Source organism: Geotrypetes seraphini, chromosome 11 (genome assembly GCF_902459505.1).
Source record: "Geotrypetes seraphini chromosome 11, aGeoSer1.1, whole genome shotgun sequence".
NCBI classification, from domain to species: domain Eukaryota; kingdom Metazoa; phylum Chordata; class Amphibia; order Gymnophiona; family Dermophiidae; genus Geotrypetes; species Geotrypetes seraphini.
This window is the reverse complement of record NC_047094.1, coordinates 98,582,594-98,594,752: the sequence shown is the minus strand read 5'-3', so window position 1 is coordinate 98,594,752 and position 12,159 is coordinate 98,582,594.

The window sequence follows — 12,159 nt, the reverse complement described above, 5'->3', positions numbered from 1 at the left end:
TATGGGATCCGTATATTTCTTATTGGGGCAGATTTTTGGATGATATTTTTTTAATTTGGAACAATACCAGACAAGAACTAGAGCAATTTTTACATCATTTAAATTCCGTGGACCCGAACATAAAATTTACTATGACTTGCCACCAAACCCAAATTGATTTTTTAGATATCACTGTACAGGTGAGAGAAGGTAGGATTGCCACCACCTTATTTAGGAAGCCAGTTACTCGAAACACTACTCTTCATTTCAGCAGTTTCCATCCCTTTAAGTTACGGTTCAATCTTCCCATCGGTCAGTTTTTACGCATCCGCAGGGTGTGTTCTTCTATGGAGGAATATAAGCTTCAGGCAAAAAAATTGACAGATAGACTTCGGAGTAGGGTTACCCTGAAAGATCCATTAGACATGCATACACAAGGGCCAAATATGCCCAAAGAGACCTCCTTTTACAGGAAAGAAAAGATCCTCCCTCAATAGAAAATGAACAGCTGACTTGTATTTTACCTTTTTCCCATGCCGCCAAAAGCTTGGTAGCGATGCTTAGAAAACACTGGCATATAGTTCAACCCCATGAATCTTTAAGAAATTTCCCCTTGATAGCGTATTCAAGGGGCATTACAATAGCTCAACGGTGTAATTTTCAGAAATATGGGATCAGGGAGGTAAAGATGGAGGGGCACCACGGGACATGTGGGAAATGCCAATGGTGCTCCTCCACTATTGTAGGAGACATTTGGGAGGTCCCAGGCAGAGAACGGACCCTAAAATCTAGGTTTCAGACTGACTGTAACACTCAAGGGGTAGTGTATGCGATAATCTGCCCCTGCGACCTTGTATACATTGGGCGTACCACTAGGAAAATTAAGATACGGCTGACGGAACATAAATTGCGCATACTTAATGAGATACTGCAAGCACCTTTGACGGAACACTGGCTTAAACACAAACATACCATAAACGATTTGAAATGGCGAGTCATTGATAAAGTGAAGGGTTTTGACACTGGGGGAGGTGACAAAGCAAAATTAAATGAGAGCGAGCAAAGGTTCATATTTATGTTAGATACTGTTGCACCGCAAGGGTTAAACAACGAGATCGAGTGGGGATCAGTAATGTAAATTTTTGGGCCTATCAGCTGCAGGGGGCGGGATTAATATAATCAAGAGAGGGAGGATTTAAATTCCGAGTCTAAGGCCGCCGCCGCCATCTTTGCTCACAATTCAGTTGGAGTCGGATGACAGCGGCAGCCTTGGTAAGTCTTCATATAAATTTTAAGTATTATGGTGAAGGTATATTTAAAAGTTTTTCAAGAAAAGGGCTAAGCACAATTGTATAGTATAGCTTCTTTTCTGTTGTCACACAGGGAGACCCTTGATAAAGCACCTTCTCGTGCGAAACATGTCGGGTCTGACTCCCGGGTTTGGCTGAGATAAGTATTGAACAGCTTTTTTACACATATTTATTGCAAAAGAAATATATTTATTAACAGCACAAAATGAAAAACTAAATGAACATAAAAGAAATCAAATTGACAGCCAATGATGAAGTGCCACAACAAACTTCCCACAGTATAAAATTATTACAGTGGTGGAGAGGTGGGGCTGAGGCGTCTTTTTGAACTAAAAAATATATTAACACTTTACAAATCCAGTACTTATTGAGAGAAGTATTAGAAACATAGAAACATAGAAAAAGCGGCAGAAAAGGGCTATTGCCCACCAAGTCTGCCCATTCCAAGTGTCTAACTTAGGCCAGGTTTTTATAGGCTTACATTACTAGCACCAGTGAATAGCCTTACTGGGTCAGACCAATGGTCCATCAAGCCCAGTAGCCCATTTTCACGGTGGCCAATCCAGGTCCCTAGTACCTGGCCAAATTCCATTATCTCAGAGTAATCAAGATTCCGGAACCCCAAATAGTAGCAACTTTCCATGCAGAATCCCTAAAGAGTAGCAAGATTCTAGAATCCCAAAGAGTAGTAAGATTCCATGCTACCGATCCAGGGCAAGCAGTGGCTTCCCCCATGTCTTTCTCAATAACAGACTATGGACTTTTCCTCAAGGAACTTGCTACACTATTCGCTCTTAGCACATCCTCTGGCAACGCATCTACAAAGGCGACTAGAAGAACCTAAGGTCATTTCTGGTGTAAACTATGCCTACTTTCACCTTAGGTGGCTCTGTAGATGCGATTATGGCATCCTTTTTTGTAGGAACCTGTGGGCGCCTACATTTTTTAATGACTTTTTAATTGATTGTAAATGGCCACGCTGATTAACAACAATTAAAACAAAGATGACACTAAGGTTGTGAACTGATGAGACAGGGAGGATGAAAGTGCTATCTGTTGAGATAGTGAGTGGGGGGGGGGAGGAGATGTAGGTTTGGGCGGAAGGATAAGTAGTTCAGTCTTGACTATGTTTAGTTTTAAGTGATATTACTGTGTTATCATGTGCTACTGGCCATTCCAAATATTTATCAAAATGAGCCTCAGAAAGACAGGCAGGATAACCTAGTCCATGCCAGCCATTCAAGCCAACTGACTAGAGTCCAATAATCACAGACTCCTCATGTATCCGGGTAGAATTACAGCAAAAAACTTCAGAAATCAGAGAAAAAAACTGCAAATCACCCAGACACTATCTCAATGGATAACACTCTCATCCTCCCTGTCCCATCAGTTCGCAACCTTAGTGTCATCTTTGTTTTAATTGTTGTTAATCATATATATCTCTGTGTCCGGGTGATTTGCAGTTTTTTTTCTCTGATTTCTGAGTTTTTTTGCTGTAATTGTACCCAGATACAAGAGGAGCCTGTGATTATTGGACTCTAGCCGGTTGGCTTGAATGGCTAGCATGGACTAGGTTATCCTGTCTGTCTTTCTGAGGCTCATTTTGATAAATATTTGGAATGGCCAGTAGCACATGATAACACAGTGTTTTCTTAAAATTTTGTCATAAGTGTAATAGTACTATATAGTGAATTTTTTGGTGACAAAAATTCTCCTTTTTGATATTTTTGTGTAGTTTTAAGTGATGGCAGGACATCCAGGCAGCAATGTCAGACAAGCAAGCTGAGACTCGGGCTTGGATTCCTGTAGAGAGGTAGATCTGGGAGTCATCAGCATAGAGGTGGTATTGAAAACCATGGAAGGAGATCAGAGCACCAAGAGAATGATTTAAAATGGAAAAGATGTCCCAGGACAGAGCCCTGGGGTACTCCGATAGATAGTGGGAGAGCAGTGAAGGAAGATCCACCTCGACATACACTAAATGTACGATATGAGAGATAGGAAGAGAACCAGGACAGAATGGGGCCCAGGAATCCAAATGAGGATAACGTGTCAAGGACAAGGCAGTGGTCTACAGTGTTGAAAACAGCAGAAAGATCAAGAAGGATGAGTTTCATAGTTTCATATTGTATTAAAGTTTGATGAAACGCAAATCATAAAATTCGAAGCGTTGCACAGTTAAACATTTTTTTTTTTTTTTAGGAAGACAAACTCCAGGTTACCGACAACACAAGACGGCCGACCTAATCATACTGGACATAGGGAGGATTGGAAAACAAGAGGAGAGGGGGAGGAACTACAGTCTTGTAAAAAAAGAAGACAATAGAAGGAAAAGGATAGAGGATAGAGTAGTGGCCTTTGGATCTGGCCAGGAAAAGCTCATTGGAGACGTTGGCAATGATAGTTTCAGTAGAGTGTAGGGGGCGAAAGGATATGGGTCAAGGATGGCCAGAGTTGATAGAAAGTCCAGACAGCAGTGGTGAACAGCACCCTCGAGTAGTTTGGATAAAAAGAGGAGGAAGGAACTTGGTCAATAGTTGGCAGGGCAGGAAGAGTCCAGTGAAGGTTTTTTGAGTAGCAGTGTAATAACGGCATGCTTGAAGGCATCACAGACAGCTGCGGAGGAAAGTGATAGATTGAGGATGTGACAGATAGAAGGAGTGACCATAGGAGAGATAGCATTGAGCAGAGGGGCAGGAATTAAATCAAAGGAGCAGGTAGGGAGTTTGGAAGAGGAGAAACGATGTGCTTCCTCGTCAGTGATTTTGCCCAAGGTACATTAGATAGAGTGGGAGCCTGCCAGGACAGATAGGGAAAATGCTTGAGTACCTGAATGTACACCACTTAGGTTATACGGGGTATATAAATACTAAAAATAAATAAATAAATGAGGCAAGAGCTGAGGGAGGATTGACAGAGTGGGCAGGGGGCAGGAGAGATGGCCCTGTTGGGAAGTCAAGGTTGATTTTGTGGACCTTGTTATAGAAGTAATTGGTCATAGTCTGGGGGAAAAGTGATGGAGGGGCAGAGTTCAATGTGGCAAAGAGATGGCGAAAATAGCGCTGAATATCGTGCGGTTGGGGTTTGGCATGCTGGCACCATATAAGGCAGTTTGATGTGGATCAATGTTGGAAGAGTGGTTGTATATTTTGTCTGCAGCATATTGACATTCATTGTCAATACATGATTCAAACCACAGCCAACAATGTTGCTAACCATCAACATTATATTTTCTGAGAAAAGAAGACATTTCTATGGGTATGTGAAAGCTTTGCTCTATGCTTTGCTGATTTAAAGATTGGGGATAAAGAGAAAAGTGTAGGTTTATTGATGAAGACAGTTTGAATTTAAACACCAAATTTTATTTATTAGCTATTTTCCATAGTTTTAAACTTAAGCTTTCAGTCAGAGATAAAAACTCAATTGTCATAGCGTACAGCTTTAACAGAGAGCTTCTAGAATAGTGTCCTGCAAACTTATCGGCACCGGGGTACACTAAACCCAGTGCCAGCGGCCGGAAGGCACTCAAAGTGCATGGATGTCGATGTGATGACATCACACACATGCATGACATCATCATGCCGAAGTCTGTGCATGCACAGAGGCCCTTCGGCTAGACCCTGAACCTGTCCCTTTGTTGGTGGGAGAGAGGAGGAGAGGTGCCGGTGAGGAGAGGAGTCGGTGGCGCCGGCTAACAGCCTGCCTGTAGGCAGTCAGCTGGCGCCTCTCCTCCTTGCCTGCATCTCGTGGCACATTAGTGTGTCGCAGTACACAGTTTAAAATGCACTGCTATAGAAGGCAAAGCAGGGTCTAGTTAGTCTTTAAGAGTGTTAAGGGGATAGCAAAGAAAAACATGCAAATGATCCCCATCAAGTTTCCAAGTTTATTACTGATTTGTTATTTTGCCTATCTTAAAGACATCTAAGCGACTTACAATATCATAAAGATGTCTAAGTGGTCATCAACGTCTAACTCAAGGATGAAGGGGAAGCATATGAAGAAGCTGATAAAGATAAGGTTGACTTGCTTAACAAATATTTCTGTTCTGTGTTCATGGCTGAAGCGCCGGGAGCGGGATCGCAGAAAACAAAAGCAAATAGGCTGGAGGTGTGGTAGACTCTGATTGATTTTCAGAGGATAGTGTTTGTGAGCAGCTCGCTAAACTGATAGATAAAGCAATGGGCTGGATAGTGTAGAGTATCCAAGGGTACTGAGGGAACTTAAGGAAATTCTGGTGGCTCCGCTGGCCGACCTTTTCAATGCTTCTCTAGAGTTCTATCAAGGAACTCTACTATTCCAGAAACACAATCTTCTCCGTCACCGCCCCTATCCTCTGGAATGCCATGCCATCTCATCTTCACCATGTAACCTCTCTCGACAAATTCAGAACTAAACTTCTTGTTTCGAGATGCATACGAAAGCATAAGATAAAATCCTTTCCTTCAACCGCAGGACACTTTTTAAGAGAACTGCTTCTCGGAAGCGACACCCCTTCCCCTGTTTTTTTCCCCATCCCTGCATACCTCCCTTTATTTTTTTTTAATTTCAAAATTTAATTATTCTTCTTCCCTACCCAAGCTCCTTTTGTACCTGTTTATGTCAGTGTCTATGTCATACCCTTGCCTCACTCCTCCCCCTCTTTTATTTTTAAATTTCATTTTTTTAGTATCGTAAACTGACCAGATACGTGCTGATGGTCAGTATATCAAACTGTAAAGAAACTTGGATTGGAGAAGAGCGGATCCCTTTCCACAAAAGTGGAAGTAAAGAAGAAATAGAGAACTACTGGCCAGTAAGTCTGACTTCTGTGGCAAGTAAATTACTGCGAACACCTTTAAAACAGAGAACAGTGTAGTTTCTCAAATTCAGTGGATTACACGATCCAAGGCAACAAATCTGTTATGTGGACAATATAAACTAAACTAACCTTAAGCTTATATACCGCATCTTCTCTATAAAAATAGAGCTCGACACGGTTTACAGAAAATTAAAGAAAAAAATACAATTGGGATAGGGATAATATAGAGGGAAACAAAGATCACAATTTGGAAAAAAGCCAAATTTTCAGATGTTTTTGGAATAATTGGAGAGAGTCCAGATCACTGGACAGGAAAATTATTCCAGAGCTCAGTAATTTTGAAAAGAGAATTCCCTAGTTTTCCAGTAAAGATGACGCCTTTCAGCGTAGGAATGGATAATTTAAAGTTTTTGAGTAGGTCTGGTAATCTCAGATCTTGTAGCATTCCAAAATAGAGGAAGGAAGGAAGGAAAGATGCCATGCAAGATCTTAAATGTAAAGCAGGCACATTTGAAATAGACTCTAGAAATAATTGGAAGCCAATGAAGTTTTAGCAAATATGGAGAAACATGATCAAATTTACGTTTTGCAAAGATCAGCCTAGCCGCAGTAGTCTGGATCAACTTAAGTCTTTGAAGATTTTTCTTAGTCAGACTTAAGAAGACCGCATTACAGTAATCCAACCTCGAAAGGATGATTGATTGTATAAGAACAGAAAAAATATTGTTGATGGAAGCAGGATCTCACTTTCCTCAACATATGGACACTAAAAAACATTTTTTTCACTAGAGAATTAAGATAGTCATTGAAAGAAAGTAGGCGTTCAGAAGGATGGACTTTATATTCTATGGACATGTTAGTAAAAGGACCTCAAGGTTTGGAAGGACTGCCCCTGTTTAACTGGAAGCTAAGTTTTGTGGGAATTTTTTGGATTTTGGGGTTCCTGCATGTTATTGTACAGCTGCTATTAATACTTTGTGATAATGTGGCTCCTATATTGAATAATATAACCTCACTAACTTCCTCTTTTACTAATGCGTAGCATGGGTCTTAGTGCTGGCAGCAGTGGGAACTGTTCCAACGCTCATAGGAATTCTATGAGCGCCGGTGCAGTTATCGCCGCTGCCGGTCCTAAAACCTGTGCTACGCGTTAATAAAAGGTGGCAGGGTATGAGTTTTGTGTGCCGGTGTGCCCCTGTTGAAACTATTTTTAGAAAGCTTTTTTTTGTGTGTATGCCCAGTTTTATGGCTAGAGACTTTTTCTTCTTTTCTGTAATAAGGGAGTTCTTTCTCTGTTGCCTGTTTCCAGACCGGACCTGTGAGAAAACTGTCTGACTCTTTAGCGGAGCTGTATGCTCTCTCAAATTTACATCTACTGTCTTTATATTTTGCACAGTATTAGAGGACATGTATTACTGTTTTTGTGGTGTTGTATTGTAAGCAGAGTCTGGTTTCTTGGCAGTTCAGTTTAACTTTTGTCTACATATTTTTATTTTTAGTTTGTGATTATTCCACATTGGTCAAGGGTGTATCTGTCTGTGTGTATGAAAGGGACATGGCTTTCTGATAGCATCGACTGTACAGGATCAATTGACTGTGCAGGATCTGGTTTGTTTAGTTTTACAATGTATGTGTTGGTGTTCTAGTGCTCACTGCAGTGTTTAAGATGCTGCCTTTTCCTAGGTACACTCTTGTGCGATATGTGGATTATTGCTAAAAATCATATTTTTCATATAGATGGGGGGGGGGGGTGTCAAAAAATGATGGGCCCCGGGTGTCACATATGCTAGGTACGCTACTGCTTCTTCCCTAAAATTATTGTAGTATATATTTGAAATAAATGAATAACCCAGGTCTTAATTGCAGATTTAACATTTTTAAATGAAAGCTCACACTGGATAGATAATGGAAGGTTATTCCTAGTGAAAAAAAGAGATAAAAAGTAAAAAGCATTGCGTCTAGTTCAGGGGTGTTCAAGTCCCTCCTGAAGAGGCCGCAATCTAATCGGGTTTTCAGGATTTCCCCAATGAATATGCATGAGATGTATTTGCATGCACTGCTTTCATTGTATGCTAATAGATCTCATGCATATTCATTGGGGAATTCCTGAAAACCCGACTGGATTGCGGCCCTCGAGGAGGGACTTTGACATCCCTGGTTTACTTGATTCTAGCTGTAAGCTCTTAGGTCCTGGAAATACTAAATTCTGGTCTTTCAAGGATTGCAGGACCCAATTTGGCAAGTAGGGAATTGTAAATGATAGATAGTAACATAATAACATATTAACATAGTAGATGACGGCAGATAAAGATCCGAATGGTCCATCCAGTCTGCCCAACCTGATTCAATTTAAATTTTTTTAATTTTTTCTTCTTAGCTATTTCTGGGCAAGAATCCAAAGCTCTACCCAGTACTGTGCTTGGGTTCCAACTGCCGAAATCTCCGTCAAAAACTATTCCAGCCCATCTATACCCTCCCAGCCATTGAAGCCCTCTCCAGCCCATCCTCCCTCAAACGGCCATATACAGACACAGACCGTGCAAGTCTGCCCAGTACTGGCCTTAGTTCAATATTTAATATTATTTTCTGATTCTAGATCCTCTGTGTTCATCCCACGCTTCTTTGAACTCAGTCACAGTTTTACTCTCCACAACCTCTCTCGGGAGCGCATTCCAGGCATCCACTACCCTCTCCGTAAAGTAGAATTTCCTAACATTGCACTTGAATCTACCACCCCTCAACCTCAAATTATGTCCTCTGGTTTTACCATTTTCCTTTCTCTGGAAAAGATTTTGCTCTATGTTAATACCCTTCAAGTATTTGAACATCTGAATCATATTTCCCCTGTCCCTCCTTTCCTCTATACATATTCAGGGCTTCCAGTCTCTCCTCATACGTCTTCTGGCGCAAGCCTCCTATCATTTTCGTTGCCCTCCTCTGGACCGCTTCAAGTCTTCTTACGTCCTTCGCCAGATACGGTCTCCAAAACTGAACACAATACTCCAAGTGGGGCCTTACCAATGACCTATACAGGGGCATCAACACCTTCTTCCTTCTACTGGCTACGCCTCTCTTTATAGAGCCCAGCATCCTTCTGGAAGCAGCAGTTCTGGTAGCAGTTCTAAATGCCTTAAGGTAAAAATCAAAATCAGCATTCACTTCATTTGTCTTCTCCAAGTTGATCCCTTTGAGTGCTAAAGGATCTTTAGCATTTTTTTTAAAGAATAACTTAACTAGTTTGATGCATTATGTTTGTGTGTCATGAGCTTGTGCATAACCTGGAACTCATTGACAAGTTTTTGCCCCCACAATTTCATTCATATTTTGTATTACAAATAACTTTTTTTTTTCCATGTGCCATTTCGTCAAAGCAAACCAAAAAAAAAATCAAAGCCTACTTTGATCAGAGTGATTCACCAGGAACAGCATCTCCTTTGGGCGCAATAAATGTTCAGGGTAATGATTTGCTGCACTCGAACACGAACTGTCAGACACGAGTCATTCACTGGGAAACGTTAACCATCCTGAGGCTGTGTAATACATAAAACAAGGCAAAAACAACCCATGGCCAATATACAACAGAAGGAAAGTGGGAAAGAGACATTACACATCAGCCTTGTGATATAACAAAATTAATTTAATACAGGCAAATATCGCAATATAAAACATGTAGAATATCTACCTTGTGGTTCCTTCCAGACCATCCTGAGGCTGTCATTTCTTCCAAAAAGCCTTTGACAAGGTACCCCATGAACGCCTACTGCGGAAATTAAAGAACCATGGGGTGGAAGGAGATGTACATAGATGGATCGGAAATTGGTTGGTGGGTAGGACGCAAAGGGTGGGATTGAAGGGCCACTACTCTGACTGGAGGAGGGTCACGAGTGGTGTTCCGCAGGAGTCGGTACTCGGACCTCTGCTGTTCAATGTATTTATAAATGATCTAGAAACAGGGAAAGTGCGAAGTTATAAAATTTGCAGACGACACAAAACTATTTAGTGGGGTTAGGACTAAAGAGGACTGTGAAGATTTACAAAGGGACCTGAACAAACTGGGAGAGTAGGCGAAGAGATGGCAGATGAACTTTAATGTAGAGAAATGTAAAGTCTTGCGTGTAGGAAACAGAAACCCGATGTACAGCTGTACGATGGGAGGGTTGGTAATGGGTGAAAGTAGCCTAGAAAAGGACTTGGGGGTACTGGTGGACAAGACAATGAAGCTGTCAGCACAGCGTGCAGCGGCCTCTAAGAAGGCGAACAGAATGCTAGGTATTATCAAGAAAGGTATTACAACCAGAATGAAAGAAGTTATCCTGCCGTTGTATTGGGCGATGGTGTGCCCAATATTGGTTGCCGTTCCTTAAGAAGGATATGGCGATACTCGAGAGGGTCCAGAAAAGAGCGACACGATTGATAAAGGGTATGGAAAACCTTTCATATGCTGAGCGATTAGAGAAACTGGGGCTCTTTTCCCTGGAAAAGCGGAGACTTAGAGGGGACATGATAGAGACTTACAAGATCGTGAAAGGCATAGAGAAAGTGGAGAGGGACAGATTCTTCAAACTTTCGAAAACTACAAGAACGAGAGGGCATTCGGAAAAATTAAAAGGGGACAGATTCAGAACCAATGCTAGGAAGTTCTTCACTCAAAGGGTGGTGGAATGCACCTGGAATGCACTTTCAGAGGGTGTGATAGGACAGAGCACGGTTATGGGGTTCAAGAAGGAATTAGATAACTTCCTGAAGGAAAAAGGGATAGAGGGGTATAGATAGAGGAATACTATACAGATCCTGGACCTGATGGGCCACCACATGAGCGGACTGCTGGGCATGATGGACCTCTGGTCTGACCCAGCAGAGGCAATGCTTATGTTCTTATGTTCAGTGATTTGGTGTTCAGGTCGGTGCAGATCATTCAGTTCTGTTTTATAGTCACTGCGTATCTGTACAAGTAAAACCTTGGTTTGCAAGCATAATTTGCTCCAGAAGCATGCTTGTAATCCAAAGCACTCGTATATCAAAGCAAATTTCCCCATAGGAAATAATGGAAACTCAGACGATTCGTTCCACAACCCCAAAACTTTAATACAAAATACTACACATGTACTTGTATTGCAAGACCTCGCTCATTTAGGACAGTCACTACATTCCCGCAGTGTCAGAAAGAGAACCATTGGCTCAGTTGTGATGATGTGACGCGTGTATACTGTATGTACTCGTATTGCAAGACTCGCTCATTTAGAACAGTCACTACACTCTTACAGAGTCAGAGAGAGAGGAACCATCGGCTCAGTTGTGATGATGTGACGCGTGAATACTGTATGTACTCGTATTGCAAGACTTTGCTTGTTTAGAACAGTCGCTACACTCCTGCCGCGATAGAGAGAGAAGAACCATCGGCTCAGTTGTGATGATGTGATGCCTGTATACTGTATGTACTCGTACTGCAAGACTTTGCTTGTATCTCAAGTTAAAATTTAATAAAATGTTTTGCTTGTCTTGCAAAACACTTGCAAACCAAGTTACTTGTAATCCAAGGTTTTAGTTTTATTGCCTCACTGTTTTCCTTACTTACCAAAGGAAGGCATGCTCTCGAAAACATCTGCTGACAGTCTGTTATGGATGTCTCTTTCTATCAAATTTATTGCAGAGAAAACACGGTCCTCTCCCTCCATAACCTGAATGTCTGTTTCTTTCATGGAAAAGCTCCGAGTACTACACATTTACATCTGATTCAACAACTGAAATTTTACCAGGAGTGGCCGAGATATTTAAAAATGGGATAAACAGATAAGGATTCTATATAGAAAGAAAATGGCATCTAAACAAGCTTAGTGATGCACAGATGGCAGCTCCTGTAATTGGTAAATAAGACCAGAGTGGAGCAGACTTCTATGGTCAGTTTCCCAGTTATGGCGAGTCAGATTTTGATGAGCTGGGCTTGGCTTTGATGACAACTCCAATAATTGGGAAATAAGAGCAGCGCCTGGAAGACTTTTCGGATCTGTGCTCAAAATGGCAAGGATCGCATAAGATGGGGGTGTGCATATGTTAAAGTCAAGCATATGGTAC